This window comes from Prionailurus bengalensis, chromosome B1 (assembly GCF_016509475.1).
Source record: "Prionailurus bengalensis isolate Pbe53 chromosome B1, Fcat_Pben_1.1_paternal_pri, whole genome shotgun sequence".
NCBI classification, from domain to species: domain Eukaryota; kingdom Metazoa; phylum Chordata; class Mammalia; order Carnivora; family Felidae; genus Prionailurus; species Prionailurus bengalensis.
In genome coordinates this window covers 110,852,513-110,875,343 of record NC_057344.1, presented here as the reverse complement: position 1 = coordinate 110,875,343, position 22,831 = coordinate 110,852,513, and the positions used below count along the sequence as shown (strand labels likewise).

Genomic DNA, 22,831 nt, shown 5'->3' with positions numbered 1-22,831 from the left:
ACATTCAATCTTTTATCACTGGGTTGCAGGGTAAATTAAATTATTAAATAGGAAAGAATTTTTAAGTTGTACATGTTCTAGTTGCAATTAGTATATATAATTCACCAAGAATCAGAAAAATTAAAATTCAACTGCATACAACATATGAGATTGAGTCTCCTCAATCACCTGAATTTACTAGGTAAAAAGTAAGTATTGTTGTCTGGTGTTGGTCTTTATTATTACTATGCAAGGATGTACATTAAATAGAGATTAGAGAAATAAAGTGACTAATGTTAACTATTTAGCCACTGTGTATCAGGCTTTCCGCTGGGGTCTTTACATGTGATGCTTTATCAACCAGCAGAGACAAATGTTACAAGGTAGGTAGGTATTTGCTGGAACTTACAAATGCAGAAACTGAGCCTACAGGTGGTTAAGTGATGTTCCCAGGGTCACACAGATCTGTCTGTCTCCGGTATACAGGTGTTTTCTACTGCAGGACATTTTCCTGAGATGTTGGGATCTGTCCTTCAGGATGTACAGTGTGGCTTCCTTTATCTTGAAGCTCAAATCTTCAAGATGTACCATTGTTAGTGTAAAAAGAGCTTTATTCATCCTTAACATAATAGTAGATAGAGGGACTTTTAAATCAAAGCGCACCACTACCAGGATTACACTAAAACTCAAAATTCAGAGCTGAATATAATTTCTGAACACCTAGGAGGACAACTCTTCAGCCAAAATACAGCTGTATCTAACGAATATGTAAAAGCTCAAAGTTACTATGGCATATGAAAGAAGAGAAGAAAAAGTGTCCATTATTTTGCTTGTAAGCCAGGGTTTCTGGGGAGCATCATGGCATGTGACACAGAAACCAGAACTTTCTGTACCCTGCTATATTTCTCAATGAAAGGCAATCTGGGCTGTACCAGCTTTCCAAAAATATCGCGTGTGTTGGCGTTCTAAGATTCCTTAAGCTGAAATTTGGATGAAAATTTTTTTCTTTATAAAATTTGTCTCATGACTACCAGGAGAATTTTGAAATTTAATCCAAAAATACAATTTGGCTTTTAATCACTTAAAGGATATGAGAAAAAAATTCATAATTTTGGCACAAAACAATTTTCTTAAAAAACAAAGACGACTTCAAGTCTTCATTTTTCTTTTCCAAATGGTTAAAAAATCTGTTAACTTCTGTTTTCTATAAAAGATAAAACTAGTAATTTATTTATTTTATTATCTCATGTACACTCAGAAAAGAGAATAAATCTTAGCATTTGCTCCAGATCTGAAACTCATATATATGTAATGCTTTTATTTATTTAGTAATTATTCACATTCTAATAATGTTATCAACAAGGTTAATGTCCAAACATTAAAAATAGACACTATAACCTTTTCATAAAAATATTTATGGCCGGGCACCTGGGTGGCTCACTCCGTTAAGCATCCGATTCTTGATTTCAGCTCAGGTCCTGATTTCATGGTTTGTGAGTTCCAGCCCCCCACTGGGTTCTGTGCTGACAGTGGGGAACCTGCTTGGGATTCTTTCTCTCTGCCCCTTGCCTGCTTGTGCTCATACTCACTCTCTCACTCTCAAAAATGAATAAATAGGACCTTAGAAAAAATGTAGCCAATTACAAGTCAATAAAAGGCTCAGAAGATTCAGGTACTTTCACCAGGCATAAAATTTATTGATTTCACTGCAGTGACTTCAAAATAAAGGTTATCACTTATCATTTATTGAATGTAATCCTGGAGATGACTCTGAAAGTTAATAGTCTTTAATATATTCTAATTTTTGGTCTTGACCTTTTACTACTGAGGTATAAAGGTGCAAAATTACCAGTTAGATCTTATGCTTCCTTTATCAAAGACAGAAGGCAAGGTTAAAGGAACATTTTCAAAAGAATTTTAATGTTCCTAAAATACCAAGCCTTTACCAACAAGAAGGTACACCAAACAATGACTTTATCGTATGCTCACGTAGTTATGACTCAGACCACAATGCATTTTTGGAAGTCATTTTAAGAATGTAGGTGCTGGAATCCAAATTCTCATTTTATCCACTTACCAGCTATGTGACCCTGGACACCAAGTGTTTCTAAGACACCGTTTTCTCAGCTGTAAAATAGTGATCGTAACAACACTGGAGCCATAGCATAGTTGTGATAATTAAATGCGATGTTTGCAAAATGCTTAGCAGAATACACATTCAATAAATATTAGCAAATGATAATCCTTATTATAATAATACAGTCTTTTTATATTGATTCTCAGCCTAAACTTTAGCAAAAGCGGTGCTGGTTCTCATAGGCAGGGCAGATCATAAAAGGTATTCTCATAGCCTGTGTCATCAAATAGGAAAGATCGCAGTTAGTAGCAATTTGGTAACAATTTCTGTTTATCTGGGTTAAATTAAACTAAATTTCTTTCCTGGAACTAAAATCCTTTTTACCAATGCCATTTGGATCCATCCACTCTGGACCTCTCTTTAAAAACACTAACACCAATTCTATTAACCTGGGAATTTATAGAGGCGACAGTGATGAATACTTGAGAATTGGACATCTGGAATTAATGGAACATGGAATGAACTATGTCCAGTTTCCTAACCAATTAAATTGGGGCACAAATATACCTGCAAACAATCTTGTTAAGTGTTCATTATCTGACATCTCATTTAGAGGAAGCAAAAGGTGGCACATCTATCTGGTTCTGGTTACATGTATCCTTTTGGTTTTGGATTCTGTATTATTCTCTAATTCTCTTCAGTGCATTAACACTGGTCCTTGGTCTTTGCTAAGTAGTACAGATTCAGATTGGACTTAAATAACATCTTCCCAGTATTTTGAGCACTAGAATTTTCATTTTCATTTTCTTTCTTTCTTTCTTTTCTTTTTAGAATTTTCATTTTCATGTTGATAGTTGTTCAATGCAAAGTAATTCCAGTAGACTTTTCATCAGCCACTTGTCCATAACTCTAAAAAATTTTGTCTCACAGATTTAGGAAGATGTTTGAAGTGCAACTCTTATTTCATTTAAAAACACCAGGGGTAGCTTCATGCAAAGCATTTCTGTGACTGTCTTACGTACTGTGCTGCGGTGGTTTAGATGAAACCAAAACAATTTATATTCTGGGAATTCTCTTGAATGCTCTTTTCCTATGACTAAAAGACATGGGTTTTAATACATAACTCCCATGTAGCCACTCCATTCTCCTTAATTCATCTCAGATATTATAATCACATTATTTCTGCCAGTCTGAACTCAGGCTCACCATTTGTTTATCTTTTTATTCAAACATATAATATGTGTTTACTATGTGGCAGGCACTGACCTAGGTGCAGTGAAAACAGAGACAACACCCCTGCTCTCATGTAGCTTATAATCTACAATGTAAGAAGACAGAGATAATCATCAACCAAAAAAGTTAGATATGTGGGGCACCTGGGTGGCTCAGTTGGTTGAGCGTCCGACTTCGGCTGGGGTCATCGTGGTTTGTGAGTTCAAGCCCCACATCGGGCTCACTACTATCAGTGCAGAGCCCACTTTGGATCCTCTGTTTCCTTCTCTCTGCCCCTCTCCCTGCCTGCGCTCTCTCAAAAATAAATAAACATTTAAAAAAAGTAAAAATGTGAAAGGAGTAACTAGTAAGTGATAGTGGGAAAATATAGCAGGAGAGAAGGAGAAGGAATAGAAGGTAAGCAATGTGTTATTTTAGATAGGATGGTCAAAAAAATGCCTGAAGAATTTGACCAAGGAAGCCCTGCACTATTTGCAGGGAATATATTTTAGAAGAAGGCCTGACAAGTGAGAAAGTCCCAAGGAGGGAGCATGCCTGGTGAGTTCAAGGTCCAGTAAGGAGGCTAGCATAGCAGGACTAGTAGGAGACCAGGGGAAGAGAAGTAAGAGATCAGGAAGAGTCATCCGCAGCACCAGGTCATATAAGACGTTATAGGGTATTTTAAGAACTTTGGCTTTAATTCTGAGAGGGAAGAGAAGTGATTGATTAGAGGGTTGTTAGCAAAGAAGTGACATAGGTTGACTTAAATTTAAATAGTAACGCTCAGACTGAAAACTGAGAAAGGGCAGAGGAGGAAGCACTTTTGTAATACTTTAGGTAAGAGGGCAAATGTTCTAGACCTGGGCAACAGGCAGGAGAGATGGTAAGATGTGGTTGGATTCTGGATATATTTTGAAGAGAGAGCTGATAGATTTTTTTATGGAGTTAGAATAAGATAAGAGCAAAAAAGGAGGAGCCAGGGATGAAGGTTGGGGTCACAAGGAGAATAATAAGGGTTGAAGATTCATTAACTGAGAGGGGAGAGGAGGTGGGAGACAATCATCTAGGAGAGTGGAGGGAGAGTGAGTAAGGGTGGCAGAGCATGATTGGAAGGCGGAATTAAAAGCCTACTCAAGGATCGTGACCAGCTAGTATGTACGTGTGTTCTTCTGCAGCCACAGTCAGATATGGACTCAGATGGAGAGTTATATATAACCAGGAATGTGGTTTAGCTAAGCATGTATAGTATAGCTAGAGAAAGACAAAAGAATTGAGGATGCATGCAAAGGAATGAATAAAATGATTCTAAAAGATTATGCATGCGATGTAGCTCCACTGAGTGAGGAGAGAAACAGGCACTGTGAAAAGGTGAACAGACTGTAGGTGTCGGGCATAGAAGGATTGTTGAAATTGGATCAGTAGATTGGCAGGAGAGTAAATGGTGGTCAAAGGGTCAATGTTCTCAATTGAGATCCGGGGCGGGGGACGGGGGGAGCAGATTATATTATTGGAATGAGAAGGTCTGGAATGTGACGATAGATGTGAGGAGATGATGTAGAGAAAAGGAAAAATCCTTGGCCAAGAAGTCAGGAACCCTTAAGTCCAGAGTTTTGGAAAAATCACTTTTGTATAGGCTGGAGAAGGTGGCAGTGTGTATGTGTGTTGATGATTATAAAGGAGTAAACTAAATCCTGTCATCTCTAGTCTTGTCAAAGCCTTTTCTCTCCTTGTATAAGAAGCAGAGGGAATAAAAAGGAAACCTTGTTTTTAGATGGTAACTTCCCCCAAATTCTCAGAAATGAAGAAAATAGATATGTAGAAGAGAATGTTGCAGTCCGTTATTAAAAAGTGGCTGTCTGCTGAGCTGGGCATGATCAGAAGCTACCTGTCTGTTAATGAACCTGCATATGTACATGTATACACCTCAACATACGCAATTCTTTTTATTTTCATACTCAGTTTCTCTTCAGCCTCTTCCCTCAGAAATGAAACGTCTTCAACATAGGGTGAAAGAGTCCAAAATGCAGAAACACAAAAGCTCATAAGGGTACACCTTGGAGCATGTAACTCCTGGCTCCCCCCTCCTACCACCATCATCGCTACCAAAGAAAAAAAAAAGAAAAAGAAAGCAAAGCGGGGCGGGGGGGGGGGTGCCTCGGTGGCCCAGTTCGTTGAGTATCAACTTTGTGTCGAGTCATAATCTCATAGTTCATGAATTTGAGCCCCTCACCGGGCTCACTGCTGTCAGCATGGAGCCCACTTCTGATCCTCTGTCCCCCTCTCTCTCTGCCCCCCTTTGCTCATGCTCTCTCTCTCAAAAATGAATATAGACATTTTTAAAAAAGGGCAAAAATATTTTAAAAAGCCAACATCAATGAAAAAAGAAAGTTCTTTGTACAGGGCAGAGTGGACAGTGGGGACAGTCTGAAATGAAACCCTGTACCTTAGTGGTATGCAAAGTCATTGCTGGGGTGAGTAAAGAATGCTTGGGAAAGGGGTTTATGAGAGAATTCATGGTGTGATGTTTTCTTGAGGAATGAGGAAAGACAACAGTTGTGCCCATGGCACGTAGAGAAAGGTAGGAGACAGAGAGAGAGAAATAATTTATCAGGGAGTTAAGAATATATTTTCTCGGGGCGCCTGGGTGGCTCAGTCGGTTAAGCGGCCGACTTCGGCTCAGGTCATGATCTCGCGGTCTGTGAGTTCGAGCCCCGCGCCGGGCTCTGGGCTGACAGCTCAGAGCCTGGAGCCTGTTTCGGATTCTTTGTTTCCCTCTCTCTGACCCTCCCCCATTCATGCTTTGTCTCTCTGTATCTCAAAAATAAATAAATAAAACGTTAAAAAAAATTAAAAAAAAAAGAATATATTTTCTCATCCAAAGCAACCACCAGAAGTTTATCAAGAGATTTATTATTCAAGTTCCTTTGGAATTATTAGTTTATTATTATTTTTTAAATAAAAACAATCCCACAGCATTCATTGTCATCCAGTAATGACATAAAGGTAACCAAAAGAATAGGAACAAATGTTTTAGAACTATGCTCCCAACAATCGATCTCTAAAAAAAAAAACAAACTACATGGTCTTTTCAAGAATTTCTCACTTCATTGATCATTTATAGTTGGAGACACTTTGAAACAGGGTAATATTATCTCCTTTTAGCATGATCCGACCCAGTTGTTTTCTTGACTTTGTTTTAGAATGAATCTCTTCTGCATCATCTAATACAAGGTTCACGTACTCATCAAAATCAATGATACAGCGCTCTATCTACATGTTCACTTGCTCATAAAACCACACCTGAATCCAAGATCTATTTTGCAGGTATCTGAAGATGAGGTTGATGGGCTGCACCATCACCTTCTGCACTTTTTGACCCTGGCCATGGTACGCCATGGTGGAAGCTGACAAAGACCGCTGGAATTATTAAACATCAAACTAGCAATGGTCTCTACTACGTTTCTGAAGTATAGCTGACATACAAAGTTATATTAATTTCACATGTACAACATAGTGAGTCAACAATTCTATGCCCTAAGCAATACTTACTGCAATAAGTGTAGGTACATCTGTCACCATACAATGTCCTTACAATATTATTGACTATATTACCTATGCTGTATTTTGCATTTCCATGACCTATTTATTTTACAACTGGAAATTTGTACCTCTTCATCCCCTTCAGCTATTTTTCCCATTCTTCTGCCTCCCTCCCCTCCAGCAATCACTTTTGTTCTCTGTATGTATGAGTCTGTTTCTGTTTGTTTTTATTGTTTAGATTCCACATATAAGTGAAATCATCCTGATTTGCCTTTCTCTGACTTATTTCAGGTAACACAATAAGCTTTAGGTGCATCCAGGTTTTCTCAAGGGGCAAGGTCTCATTCTTTTTATGGCCGAGTAGTATTTCATTGTAACGTATACTCTAGAGCCCTTTTTAACAACACCTTTTAGTGAGATTTTTTTGTGTTTCTCTAAAGGGGCACTAGATTATTTTTAGCTATTTGCATCCACAACTAACAATTCAGCAATATGCAGAAAGCCGCATAAACTGGGAACTTGGAACATTAGCAACACAGGAAAATTAAGAGGTTTATAAAGAAAGGTTCATAAAATATACCAATACAAATATGGCTAAAATTAAACCTAAGGGGAAGAGAGGCTAGCACTGACTTATATGATCATGACAAAGAATGATTACAAACTAGAATTTCAGCTTCAGTGTTGTTGGTCAGTGAAAAGGGCACTCTGTTGGAAAGACTAGGAGACCCAGGATTGGCACATAGTAAGAATCCAATTAATATTTGATAAATAAATAAATAATTGAATGAACACAGACATTTGGCCAGTCACTTAAACTAGTCTGAGTCTCAAATTATCCATTTTTGAAGTGAGAAATAGTAATACCTATGATATCAAATAATAGTTACCTTTGGGGTGCCTTGGTGGCTCACTTGGTTAAGTGTCTGACTCTTGGTTTTGGCTCAGGTCATGATCTCACGGTTCATGTGTTCAAGCCCCATGTCAGGCTCTGTGCTGACAGTGCAGAGCCTCCTTGGGATCCTCCCTCTCCCTCTCTCTCTGACCCTCCCCTGCTTGTGCTCACTCTCTCTCTCAAAACAAATAATTAAGCTTAAAAAAATAGTTACCTCTATTGCATGTCTACAATATGCTTATCACTGTACTGCATACTTTATAATCTTCTCAACATCTTTCTCTGTCTCAAAGGGAGACCACTGGGTGCTCAAATTATACATGTGAAAACCCATTGTGTTGTGCACACTCAGGAGACCAAAGTATGGTTCTGACAGTTGCAGTTAGATAGGATTTAATTAAGATGTATGGCCATGATTGATGATTTCACTCAAACTAGAGTAGCTGTATGGACAGGTTTGGGAAAGTACTAACAAGTTTATTCCTTCTAACTTAACCAAAATTGTCATTATTTCTTTCAGATAACTTGTAATTTTGTGTAATGCATAGGAAGGTCTTGGTCATGCCTCCTCAAACATTTATTCTGCTTTCTAGATGGAAGGACCCATGTTTTGTCAGGTTATGTTTACAAACCATCTCTTAAGGCAGTATTTCTTCTCTGTAGAGAGAGGAGACTTTTTTTAGAACCCTGAGAATACATCCATATGCTTCAGTGTGAGAAATACTGCGTTTAAATTTGGGTGTTCCTTTCAGTGATCACTTGGAATCAATTGACACAGTCATAAACATGACCAAGAAATTACCACATGATATTTAATTAAATATCCTCAGAATCCTGAGATCCTTAAGAACACGTCAAGGGATTTCAGACTGAGAAAAGCCCCTTTAGATTAAGTGTTTCTCTCAGGATCTAATTTCATCTTATGCATGTTAATGTTAACCAGCTTTAGCCTCAGAGAGTGAACTTTTCCTGATTGTGTTTACAAAGGCTAGAAATCATTCTGTTTGTACCTGACTTGCCCACGCATTGACTACATTTACTGACAAATGTAGAATAACTGGATGGATTAAGCAGACGCCTATTTACCTCCATATGGTACTTACTATTCATTAGCTCACCCATTATACGAACATTATTAAAGAATCCTTTTTCTTATACTAGATACTATATGAGGTGTAGAGCTTACAAAAGTGAATAGGATTTGATTCTTGCCCATGATAAGCCTTGTTGGGAAGATAAACAGAGAACACAAACACAATTGTAAGAAGAACCAAATTTTGTGATTACTCAGAGGATAAACTAAGCCAGCTTGTGAGTCTTAGACAAACCTGAAATTGACACTAGATGAAATTTGTAGGAATCATTTTATAATGATGGAAAGCAGAGTAATGGTATGTTACCTGGAAGACTCCTAAAGCCAACCTTTATTTTGTGGTGGCTCCGTCCTCGCTCTCTTCATATTCTTTTAGAGTCCAGGATGCCAACTTTGGCTTGTTTTTAATTAAAGTTGTTAAAAAAAATGAGAACATTAGAAGTCATTGTAATTCTATAATAATATTGCTAACTTTTATATGGGTACCTTCACATGTAGACTTGGTTCCTAGCACAATTTGGCATACCATAAAAGTTCAGTAAATGTTTTAATATGTGAGTAATCGACACTCAATTGTTATTTCACATTGAATTTAAGCTTCCTCTAGTCTATATTAAATTTAAACTTTGTACCATGTTTTTATCTGAATTTAATATTTAGTACAAAACTGTTTCTTCACTTGTGCCTCATTAGGAGTGGGAGGATAGGGGGGGTGCCTGGCTGGCTCAGTCGATAGAGCATGTAAAAAAACCTCTTAATAAACAGGTTGTAAGTTCAAGCCCCACGTTAAGTGTAGAGATTACTTAAAAACAAAAAATCTAAAGAAAAGAAAAAAGAAGTAGGAAGGTAGGGTACATTCTGGAATTGCTATGGAACGTTTTTATGTTCTGTTCTCCCTTCTTGTTTTCCTTCTCTTTGAGATCCTGCGACTCTTTCCCTTTTTTACTTCAGTCTCATCCTTGAGCCCTGGAGGCACATCCACTGGAGGTCACAGCACTAAGGAGTTCTTCCGTTTCATTAAAAAAAAAAAAAAAAAGTTACTGGTTGATTCTGATATATACTCCTTATCCTTGCTTACCAATTTTGATAAGTTCCATGTTAGAAGGAGAAAATCCAGGTTTTAAAAAAATGTTTATTTTTGAGAGAGAGAGAGAGAAAATACGCGCGCATGTTCGCACACAAATGGGGGGAGGGGCAGAGAAGGGGGACAGAGGATCCAAAATGGGCTCCAAGCTGACAGCAGAGAGCCCAATGTTGACAGCAGAGAGCCTGATGTGGGGCGAACTTACAAACGACAAGATCATGACCTGAGCCAAAGTGCAATGCTTAACCAACAGAGCCACCCAGGTGCCCTGAAAATGCCCTCTTTTAAAATGAGTTGATTGAAATATTAAATGAGTCAGTGATAAATCTACAAAGGCAAGATTTATTCTCTTGTATATTTATTTCCTTTAAAATCTTCTGGAAATTATACCCTCATTACTTGTCGTTTGATCTAAGAACCACAGAATTTTATTACTAAGAAACTTAAAGGATCAACCAATCTAAACCCTTTCCTTAATTTTTACTTTAAATTAAAACTAGCTAAGTTTCACATGGATATGATAATAATATTCTAGAATGCATTATAGAATTCTTTTCTAATTTTGACACATTTGGACACTTTATGTCTAGAAAGGAGATTTCCCTTTAATTACTGACTTACTGTGAGACACTGAGATACTTACTATTCCACAAAATACCAAATAGAATTAATGAGAAATTGAAGTCTAAAGAGAGCTGAATAGGATTATAATGCAGGGTCCATAGATTTTTTTTTTTTTCAATTCTAGGAGTTAAGGGTATAGTTTCTGAGCTAGAATCACCAGGTAATTCATAATTCGTAATGTTCAATTTAAGATTAAGTGAGTTAATGCAATTAAAAGCTTAGAACCAAGCTTGACACTCAAGAATGTTGTATGTTTTAGCTATTTAAATAATTTACTGCTGACTTTTAAAGTTAATATTTAAATCTCTTTAAACCATGACTATTATAATAAGTAGCTCAAATAATGTTCTTTCTTTGAGCTTCATATAGTATTTTGCTTTAGCATGTGTTCAGTCAAATATGAAGGAAATAGTGTATCTATTATTTCTCATTAAAATTAACCAAAGAATGAGCCCATGTGAAAACAACACTTAAATGAAGAGAGTTAAAGCTTTCTGTCATAAAATAGCAGCTCTTTGAATTTTGTAAAGGATGACTACTAATGGACCAGGTTCTGTCTTTCCTAGGTTTCATTAGAATTGAAAATACCTTCTCTTTAAGATTTTATTTTTTTTTTAATGTTTAAAATTTATTTTTATTTTTATTTTATTTTGAGAGAGAGAGAGAGAGAGTAAGTGTGAGTTGGGGAGAGCAGTTCAGGGAGAGAGAAAGAGAACCCCAAGCAGGCCCCATGCTCAGCGCAGAGCCAACACGGGGCTTGATCTTACCACCCTGGGATCATGACCTGAGCCAAAAATCAAGAGTTAGACACTCAACCAACTGAGCCACCTAGGAACCCCTAAAGATTTTGTTTTTAAATAATCTCTTTACCCAAAGTGGGGCTCCAACTCACAACCCCAGCATCGAGAGTCACATGCTCCACAGACTGAGCCAGCCAGGGATCCCAGAATCGAAAATACTTTTAAAGTAAATAATTTCTGCATAAATTAATAATTTCCCTAGTCCAGGTAAACATTGTACAGTAGACTAAAAAATGCTCAATTCAACTCATTGTATTTAACCAAATATCAGTGATAGAAAACAGGAGTTAGGAGTATATGAATTTATTACTTCTTGCACTTAACCAGGAAATCATAATATTTTACATTTACATATTATTTTATAGATTCAAAATAGCATAAACATGCATTATTTTATATTCTTTTTATTTTTTTTTTTAATTTTTTTTTCAACATTTTTTATTTATTTTTGGGACAGAGAGAGACAGAGCATGAGTGGGGGAGGGGCAGAGAGAGAGGGAGACACAGAATCAGAAACAGCCTCCAAGCTCTGAGCCATCAGCCCAGAGCCCGACGCGGGGCGCGAACCCACGGACTGCGAGATCGTGACCTGGCTGAAGTCGGACGCTTAACCGACTGCGCCACCCAGGCGCCCCTTCTTTTTAAAAATAACTATCTGAAGAAAGCAGAGTGGGAAATTCATCTGTTTTACTAACGAAGAAACTTGAAATTGTGTTGTTAGTAATGGAGACAAGCTAGGAACCCAGGTTTTGTGTTGCCTCCCCTGGACCACACCCCCTCTCAGAGCCCCGGATGTGCATGCGGTTCAGCAGTGACTTAGTGGATATTTTCAAAGTGAAGAACTCTTCTTTGTCCCATCATCATCCTTCATATTTACATTACAACACCCATCTAAAAATAAGAATTTTTAAGTTAATAAAATTCAAATAAGCATACCATAAAAACCAATCCCCTCTTAGAATAGTCTTTGTGAGCGTTAGCTTTGATCTGAAAGAACATCTAATTTTCCCAACATGCTCGCATGTCTTACCTAAACCTCCTTAGTTTTTGTTTTTGTTTTTGTTTTTTTTTTGCAGTCCAGACCATGCATGTGTACACAGTCTCTCTCTGACACACACATGTGTGTGCATGTATGTGTGTGTATTGTGAAAATTTTCACCAAAAAACCCCAAAACAAAACAAAATCAACACTTGTTCATCTACTTGCACTGTTTGTCTTTATTCCACTTTATATTTTAAAATGTTGATTGGCAGTCCATTCAATAGATTTTATTTTTTTTAATTTTATTCATTCATTCATTAATTTATTTAAATATAATTTATTGTCAAGTTAGCCACCATAAAATGTATACAGTGTGTTCTTGGTTTGGGGGGTAGATTCCCGTGATACATCGCTTACATACAATGCCCATGCTCATCCCAACAAGCGCTCTCCTCAAAGCCCATCACTTATTTTCCCCCCACCCAACCCCCGCGATGAAACCTCAGTTTGTTCTCTGTATTTAAGAGTCTCTTATGGTTTGCCTTCTTCTCTGTTTGAAACTATTTTTTCTCCTTCCCTTCCCCTGTGGTCTTCTGTTAAGTTTCTCAAGTTCCACATGAGTGAAAACATGATATCTGTCTTTCTCTGAGTGCCTTATTTCTCTTAGCATAATACCCTCCAGATCCATCCACATTGTTGCACATGGTGGGATTTCACTTTTTTCTAATTGCCAAGTAGTATTCCATTGTATATGTAAGCCACACCTTCTTTATCTATTCATCAGTAATAGATTTTACAACCCACTTATGCAAAATGACCTACAGTTTGAAACTTGATTTACAACTTAATTATTTTAGCTTTGCAAACATAAATAGGTAACTCAGATCAAGTTTGGACTTCTGCTCTTCCTCTTTTTAGTGGTGAGGATCTTGAGGCAAATCACCTGATTTCTGAGAATTTTAGGGTCCTTCTTTGTAAAATATAGTGTGTGATGTAATATATGTAAAATATAATAATGATATCTATGTCATTGAGTTTCTTATTCTTTGATTCATCAAGTATTTATTTCTCAGCCCCATAACTTCTTCATCCCTCTTGATCTTGGTAAGTTTTGAAGAATTTTCACAACTCTTTCTTCTTCCAGGTCAAGTCATCATCATATTTAATGTCATTCTCTATATTTGGGGGATTATATGGTAGAAAGATTTGATAGGGCTGAACAGGGGACAAAGACCAGTGGCCACAAGGGAGCTACTAGCCAGAAGCACTACAGATACCTGGGTGGCCCTGGATCATAGATGGTCCTTAGATGAAATGGAGATCGGGAAGTGGACTATACAAAGTGATATTTTCAAAGCATTCTTATTCTAAGCATTTTCCCATGTAATGATCAATGAGTTACCAAACTCCAAGCCTCATTGTAAATTAGGAAATACCTTACTAAAAATTCATCTTTTGGGAATTACAAAGAAAGCCTTGAAGATTTGAGAATAACTCACTAATAAAACAAGTTTCCTCTTGGGTCACCCACAGTTTGATTTACTATATTAGATCAAAAACCTTTGAAGACCAGCCAAAGATATCATAAAATCAGTTAAATTGTATCTGACACATTGTTTGCTTTGCTGTTCCTGATCTTCCCCAAAACTGAATGAATCCTTAATTCCATCACAGTAAGTACTCTTAGTTTAGAGCAGCCACCATGGAAGAGATAGGAAAGGTGCAGCTAGATTATGGCTGGGTGTAACCAGTGAAAATTGGATTGGGAATATATAAACAGCTTTTTGTTATGAGTTTGATTTTTTTCCATATGTAGGTAATTTCTTTTGCTAATGTCACTTATGCCAATGTAAGTATGAAATTGTAAATCATACTCATAATTATCATATCTCTAGATGTGGGCATTTTAGTTCCTCTTGAAAAGAACTCCTGGTTTAAGGCATCTCTGACACAGGAGCCCCATTCAGAGTGGGGGTGAGATGGAGATTGGGGGTCAAGTTTCATTTTCTTTTCTCTGTTACTGCCCTTTGTCCCCATTTGCGCTCCTTTTTCCTTCCAATATTTTTCAAGAACTCATATATCTCAGTTGCCTCCTTCCTAATATTTACATGTTAGTAGAATTAAGGAAGTTAAAGAAGTTAGTTGTACTTTTCTGATATGCATAAGACAGACTGGAGTACCCTTAACTCAAAATGTAAAATTTGTAAAGAAGAGAAGCCAGAGATTTGAAAAAAATCACAGACAAGTATATGCTCATGCAGAGGTGGTTTTCAAGTGTGTAACTAATAACTATTTTGGGGCTCTTTGGGGACAGAAAATACATCACATGTCCTTTGCTTCTCCCTTAGAACATAGCTCCTAGAGATGAGCACTTGGTGGGTAGCTGGCACACACTTGCTGATTAGCTGATACCTTCCTAAGTATTGATGCAATACAGTTGAATGGATTTCGATGCAAAAATTTAACCTTTATGTATGTTTAGCTGTATCTTCTTGAATCTGTTCCTTAACTTTCTCAGATGGACTACTCTATATCTTACCTGTGTGTGCCAGAAATGTAACCAATGCTTGAATGGCTCTGTACAAATTTTTATTGACTATCTGTTCTACCTGAGGTTTCATATGATCATAGTTTTATATGATCATAGAAAAGCAGTCAATGGGCAAAATATCTCATAAAATCAACAAAAGAAGTGGTGACTACAGCTTATTGTAAAACCTGATTGTAAGCAAAATGTTATGTTGCTTTATAAAAATTTAATAGAACAAAAATATGACCTTTGAGTAATTTGCACATGGTTTGTTTCAAAGCAGCATTAAGACCTTATTATTTTTTAAAACTATTTAATATATTTAATCGTTTTAATGATATTATATACAAAAAACATTATTCCAAAAGTTGTAGAATCAAAGGTGAGAACTTGTCTAGGACTTACAGAACTATAAGCCCTTGCTCATAGTAAGAGCTGAATTAACATTTGTTGATTGTTTCAAAAGACTCAAATTCATATTGTTTTTATCAACATTAATTAACATTAAGTCAATATCAAGGGCTTATCAATAGTAACCTGCTGTGCTTGGTTCCCATTCAGTATGTGGCCATGACATTAACTGGTAGGGTTAGCTCCAGGACTCCCGGTGCAGGAGGGCCTGTAGTGCTGGGCGCCAGCACAGGAATCCCGGATAAGAGCAGCAAGGAACGCTTGAAGGAAATGGAGGTGGGGATTTGAACAGGAAGTTCTGAGGGCTCTAGTAGCCAGAATCCCCACTGTCATGCCTGCTGCACCCAAGGTCCCCACAGTAGTACTGGTGCAGGTGCCCGTAGCTCCTGTGATTTGCCCAATTATTGTGACCAAAACATTCCAGCATATCCAACAGACTCTTGGACTCATGGTTCCTCCTATGGTCCACTTAGCTTTGGCCCTGGTGATTGGAATCATCTGAGCAGTCTAGGGGCTCAGGGAGCCCTGTTCCTATCTATGTCATGCAGCTGTGGTCTCCAGAGGACCCCTATCCTGCATCTGGCTTCATTTGCCACGTACTGCAGAGAGCAGATTATGATCTTAACTCTGTAGTAGGTAGTCTCTCTGCCTCTGGCTTTGCGGGCCCTCCCACCGGTCTTTGTGGGGCCCCTATCGTGCTGCCCGGAATGGCCGGCCCAATTCCAGTCTCCATGGGTGCTCTGAGGCCTCCCCTAGAAGGGCCAGCAACACCCTGAGAACTGGGCTTAGGCCTGGCATTGGCCTGAAAGAGAAGGAAGAGGTAGTGGCAGCAGCGGATGGGCTAGACAAGACTAGTGCATTGGTGGCTGTGGAGCAGGAGGCACCCCAGCTGGTGTTGTAGTCACTGGTCTCAGCTAACCAGAGCGGCCCTCTCCCTGCCTTTGCCTGAGCTCTAGCCCCAGCCCCTCCCATTGGAAGTCGGCTCACACAGTGCATATCTGGACTTTTGTCCCTGAGTCTATGGACTCGGCCACTTTGCCTTGACCTTATGACTTTGGAGGTCCCAGAGGCCCTGGATAAGGACGAAAAGAAAGGAGAGCCAGAGGAATCGAAAGGCACCATTCGTTCAGCACCTAGGAGTCCCCCAGCCTGCTGGAGCGGGATGCAGATGACTTCCACATCTTCTGTGGGGATGTGGGCAGTGAGGTGAACCATGATATCTTGCATACACCTTCAGCTGTTTCCCATCCTTTTTTATGGCTAAGGTGATCTGCGACAAGTCTGAGGCAAGACCAAGGGTTCGTTAGCTCTTAACGACCCCAGCCATCATGCACAGACTATGTGCGTGCGAAGCCTGAGATGAATGGGAAGTAGGTGAGCTTGTGCCACCCTAACCCACACACCTCCCCATCAAGGGTGGAAGGACCGGTAGCTGGATGTGGTGCAAGAAGCAGAAGGAAAAGAAATCAGACCTAAGATGGGGTCTGTGGCCAGGCACCTACCCCCTCCCTCCTGGGGGGCTGACTCGTTCCCACAGTTCTCTTTGGAAAACCCTCAACAATTCACCCACACATCCTCCCCCAAACCAGTTTCAATAAGTTTACATTCATTAAAAATAAAGGCTAAAACAATGACACACAACTGGTGCTCATCAAGTTTTATTTCTTTATCATTGTCATTGAGTTTTCATTATTCTCATTATCATCATTTTTATAGATAAGACCATTATAGGACAAAGAGGCTAAGTGATTTGCCCAAAGTCACACATCTGGTTTGCAGCAGAGCAAGGACCAGTTTGCATTTCTTATTCCCAATAGCATGTTATTATTTCTGCAGTTGATCACACTGTCTTAAAGAAGGAAGGAAGGAAGGAAGGAAGGAAGGAAGGAAGGAAGCAAGCAAGGAAGGGAGGAAGGAAGGAAAGGAAGGAAAGGAAAGGAAAGGAAGGAAGGGAAAGAAAGAAGGAAGGAAGGAAGGGAGGAAGAAAGAAAAAGAAAGAAAGGAAGGAAGAAAAAAGGAAGGGAAGAAAGAAAAAGGAAACACATTCAGTCAGGTGTGTACAAATGAGAAACATTTAACCTTTTAACAACCATAAAAGGAAAGATTTCCAATGAATGACCATAAATGCTCTTCCAATGTCTCATACTTTTTTTTTTTTTTTTTACTGTGTATTTATCTGTTTTCCTCCAGATTTGCTTCAGTAGAGTTATAACACCAATACCTTTTATTCTCAAGCATGCTGAGGATGTCAATTCAGCTTTTAGGCTACTATTTCTCAGGTTTAATTTGTTCTTAGATTTTCCTCTTGTACTTTTGTTTTTGATTTTTACATGATTTTACATTTTCTTCTAAGTTTTTTTCCAAAGTGTTGGTCAGTATGTTGAGCCACTGAGTAGCTAATTAGAATCAGCAACCGTGTTAATCAAAGTATCCTTGCTGTCCATAAATCTTGTGAGGTAGGGAATACATCAAGCTCAGTGAAAGCATTTGGCATAGTGCTGTTGTAAGATACAAAAGATGTGAAAAATTAAAAAAAAATTAATGTTTATTTATTTTTGAGATAATGAGAGAGACAGAGTGCAAGCGGGGCCAGGGCAGACAGAGGGAGACACAGAATCTGAAGCAGGCTCCAGGCTCTGAGCTCTCAGCCTAGAGCCCCACACGGGGCTCAAACGCACGAACCGTGAGATCATGTCGGACGCTTAACCGAATGAGCCACTCAGGCGCCCCAAGATGTGAAAAAATTTTAAAGTTTTGGTGACACTACATGTACATACATACATACACTCCCATGTCCTGTCATTCTGACATCATTAAAAATGAAACAAGATAAAAGCAAAACCAAGTAAAAAGAGGAATAGAGAACTTGTGGTAATTAATTCTGATGAATACTGAATTTATTTTGTGTTCCTGGAAACTAGTGAAAAAGACAAACATATGGATTTATGCTGTTTTCCTAAATTAAAGTTTAGTAAAAAGAAGCATAGAGGGTTTTCCTATTACTAAACTTTTCCCTGTTATTAAATTCAACAATAGTTAATCCAGAAAATCCATATAAAACAAACACAAGGATATAAATATTGTTCAAATGGACATTTCTTATATTCACTTGACATATAAGCCAAATATGTAGTAATATTTTATAATTCAGTGAAGCCATTTCTGCAGGGAATACAGATAACATACTCCAGGTACATTGTTTCCTGGTGATCTAACTGAATGTCTAACCTGATATTAATTTAAGAGAATGAGTAGTTATTGTTTCTGTTAAATATGAATTGTTTCAGAAGACTCTTTGGCCAGAACCCAGTAAGCTCATGGTGAGTGTTCTAATAAATACAGAAACTGACAATATTTTATGTTTTGGTTATGTGCCTCAAACACTTTATGTGTGGGAAGCACTATTGGGAAAGTTCTAGAACCTGCCCTGTGTTTGCACTCAAATATAAAAGATCTGACTAGTTGGGCATGTCCACCTCCTTATTCCCTCACTTGGCAAAGTGAAGAATACCTAACAACAACATACCGTCCTTTGAAATGTAGGCCAATATTACTAACTGACCATGATAAGCCAAAGTATGTCAGTGTGGCTCCAGTGGGAAATCTGAATTTTAGAAACATGACCTCTCAGGGACTCACCAAAATGGGTTGACTGCAAAACATATTCTCTAGGAGTTAGCCGAGTTGTACTACTAGATGGGATTATTTATCACCTTTCATTTAAACGTGATTAATTTATATGTTAGCTCATATTCGCCAGATAAAACTTTTTTAAGTCTATTGATGCTGAGCTGCTTTTTCTAATAACAATTACCCAGCGTATTCAATTGCTAATTAAACCTATTTTTGGTTAGCAATTCCAGAAACAAAACATTAAGCAGAAAGTTGCTTGTCTTCTGATTCCTACGGCTAATTCAATAGGATAACAATAATGTGATAGTCCCAATTTGATTGCATTTTAAAAGAAGGCAGATTAAAATTTTATAGCATTTATAACTAGAATGGCACCCATCATCTGTCTTTATATCAACTCTAGTTTCAGTAGAGTTAGTATTACGGAAATCTTAAAGACCCATGTATGTCCTGAATTCAATTTATAGCTTATATAGGGTTTACAAATTATTCCCTCGTATAGAAATTTTAATCACATTCTTGATGATGTTTTCAATAAAATGCAACTAAATTTCAGTGATTTGTAGTAGGATCTCTGTGCTTCCAAAAAGGGTGCTTTTCCTTAGAAAATTCTTTTAAATTAGAGCCTCAGCTTTGTAATCAATAAAGAAGAAAGTTAACTCTTGTTTTTTTTTTTTTGAACCTGGAACTTCTCTTTTTTTTTTTTTAACGTTTATTTATTTTTGGGACAGAGAGAGACAGAGCATGAACGGGAGAGGGGCAGAGAGAGAGGGAGACACAGAATCTGAAACAGGCTCCAGGCTCCGAGCCATCAGCCCAGAGCCTGACGCGGGGCTCGAACTCATGGACCGCGAGATCGTGACCTGGCTGAAGTCGGACGCTTAACCGACTGCACCACCCAGGCGCCCCGAAAGCTAACTCTTTTATTGAGGACATGTTTTATCTTGTTCTGTGGATTTAAATGTTTTGCTTATTTTGTGAAAATGAGGTCAGCTACATTTTGAAATGGTGAAAAGAAAACTGGAGTAAACTAAGGTAAATAGTTTGGCATTGGAGTCTTCTTTAAGATAACTTCTGAATATATTTAATTTAAATATATATTTAAAGGCGCCTGAGTGGCTTAGTCGGTTAAGCCTCCGGACTCTGGATTTCTACTCAGGTCATGATCTCAGTTTGAGAGTTTGAGCTCTACAATGGGCTCTGTGCTGACAGAACAAAGCCTGCTTGGGGTTTTCTCTCCCTCCCTCTCTCTCTGCCTCTCTCCCTGCTCACACATGCACAAGTGCACTCTCTCAAAATAAATAAACGTAAAAAAATAAAATAACTATATATTTGAATTTTATAAGTTTTTAGACAGTGTCAGCTATATTATATTTGAGATAGTGTCTTATTAGCCTTGTCAATTTTTTTATAAAATGTTTTCCCAACATTTATTAAAACACAAAAATAGAAACTGTGTTCTAATGGTCTGGGCTACCATAAGTTATAGCTTTCGGCTGAGGTGGTACTATAGAGTTCAAGGAGAAAGATCTCCCAGAGGGGAAATTGAGAAGAGTATTATAAATCCTTTAAACATCAGAGAATTGGCCACTCATGGAATTGAAGAAAATTTGATACCTTTTTAAACATCTTAATTCTCAAACTTTTCTATTTTAAATTAATAGAAAGTTATACTCAGAATGCCACTGTTGAAATCACTTTCAAGCCAGTCTACACCACCCATTTTAAGCGATAAAGGGTTGATGATTAGTTAACAATGAGGTTTTGTAGTGGTGGTGGAGGTTGGGAGCCTACGGCCAAGAAAGAATTCTTGAAGATATCTTTGGTGCAAAAAGGGTGATTTTATCAAAGCAGGGGAATAGGACCCTAGAGCAGAAAGAGCTGCACTGAGGTTGTGAAGGGTGACTGCTTATACACTGTGGGGTTGGGGGAGGTAAGGTCAGGAGCAAGTTTCTTAAAGGGATTTCCATATGCTAAAGAGGTCACAGATAACTGGAGGTCTAGCTATAGTGAAGCTAAGGTTGTTTTTCCCTTTAGTAAAGCATTACCCTTAAGACAGTAGGGAGTTCCTGGGGTGCCTGGGTGGCTCAGTCGGTTGAGCATCCGACTTCGGCTCAGGTCATGATCTCGTGGTCTGTGAGTTCAAGCCCCGTGTCTGCCTCTGTGCTGACAGCTCAGAGCCTGGAGCCTGCTTCAGATTCTGTGTCTCCCTCTCTCTCTCTCTCTGCCCTACCCTGCTCATGCGCTGTCTCTCTCTCTCTCTCTGTCAAAAATAAACATTAAAAAAAATTTTTAAAAAGACAGTAGGGAGTTCCTGGAGATTAGGCTATTGATAAGATTGCCCTTTTCTTTTAATATTACTAAGATACTTGTAAGCTGATGGAGACTATCAGTTTAACCATTTGTTTTCTGTCCTTTTCTTTGTTCTTGGGTAGCCAGGAGTGCCTGAAGAATGTCACACATATCCCACCTGGGTGGGGGATGTGCTAGTTTGTGCTTGGCCCTCAGCTTGCCTTGTGGTCCCTCAACAGTTAATAATACTTGACTCTTTATAAAGCTTGTAAACAAGATTACCTGTAGATGTATCCCATATTGTAGAATTTTAGACATAAATGAAGACCAGATTCAGGCCATTGTACCTTAGAGATATTGACCATTGGGGAGCCATATTTTTCAGTTCACATTATTTATTTTTTTTTTTAAATGTCATTTAAGAGAGAGAGAGAGAGAGAGAACAAGTGTGGGAAGGGCAGAGAGAGAGGGGAACAGAGGATCTGAAGCAGGCTCTGTGCTGACAACAGCAAGCCTGATGTGGGGCTCAAACTCATGAACCACGAGATCATGACATGAGCTGAAGTTAGACACTCAATGAACTGAGCCACCCAGCACCCCTCCAGTTCACATATTTTAAATATAAAACTGCTGTCAAACCATCTGACTTTGGCATGCAGTGATATTGCTGGTAAATGTTTAACAACTGGCTCTCTCTAGTGGGAGGGAGGGGAACCCTGATACATATTATTTGTTGACTTGCATAGTAAAACATTTCCATGACAGTATAGGAAGACATGATTCTGAGAAATATTAAATTAAATTAAATTAAAATATTAAATATTAAAATTAATAAAGAACTAAAAGAGAAATCACTGGCAATACTGAGAATACTGAGGAGATGCTTTATTCTTCTCTTCCCTGTCCTTCTCCTTCTTCAACTGATTACAGCTCAGAGCCATGGGCTTAATCCAGGAAAACTTTGTAACTGGGGTGCAGGAGTATAAGAGCACCTGGCTCTGGGGTCCCAAATAGACCAGGTTTCACCACTTGCCTCCAATAAAATCCAAAGACAGAGAACTGGTGGTGAAACAAGAAAGGAATTTATTTCAGTGAGGCCAGAACTGGAAAGACAGGGGACTAATGTCTCAATGACTGTCTCCAAAGTGCTGAAAATACTTCCAGGTTTATACCAGGAAAATAATGGAACAGAAGTTGGTGGGTGCGTGTAGATGAGCAATGGAGTTCAGGTCCATCGTTGTCTTGGGGTCAATCATGTTTTCTGTCCTTTTCTTTGGATCTCTCTGGTGTCAGGTCATGGCAGTTGTATTGCTTGAGGGGTGGTTTTGGTTCCCATCACTGGATGCTTTGCCCACCGAACCTTTTGCCTGAGTTAAAAGATAAGCTGGAAAGAATCAGAAAGTACAGACTGAAGTCAAAATGGAGGTAGTTCAAGTCCTTTTTTAATTTGATCAATTTGGGGTGGTTAAAGGGCTCTGGAGAACTTAAGGTGGGAAATCTTCCATGTTCTCTCAATTGGGAATTTCAATTCACAGGTTAAACTCTTCTTTTAATTTACATAAGCATTGACATCAGATAAAATAATCACTAAAAAGTAAAAGTCATCCAGTGAGAAAATTCTAATGGGATATAGAAGTTGACAAAAAGAATTTTTTTTCTAAAGCTAAAAGAGAATTGCA

General features: G+C 38.3%; 1 protein-coding gene and 1 pseudogene across 50 annotated transcripts in view; one reads left to right on the top strand and one right to left on the bottom strand.

The window, feature by feature from the left end:
• The window catches only part of ANK2 (ankyrin 2), a 671,502-nt gene that overhangs the window by 463,801 nt on the left and 184,870 nt on the right, over positions 1 to 22,831 (top strand). The window lies entirely within an intron of this gene.
• Positions 6,329 to 6,911, bottom strand: LOC122477288 (annotated as a pseudogene).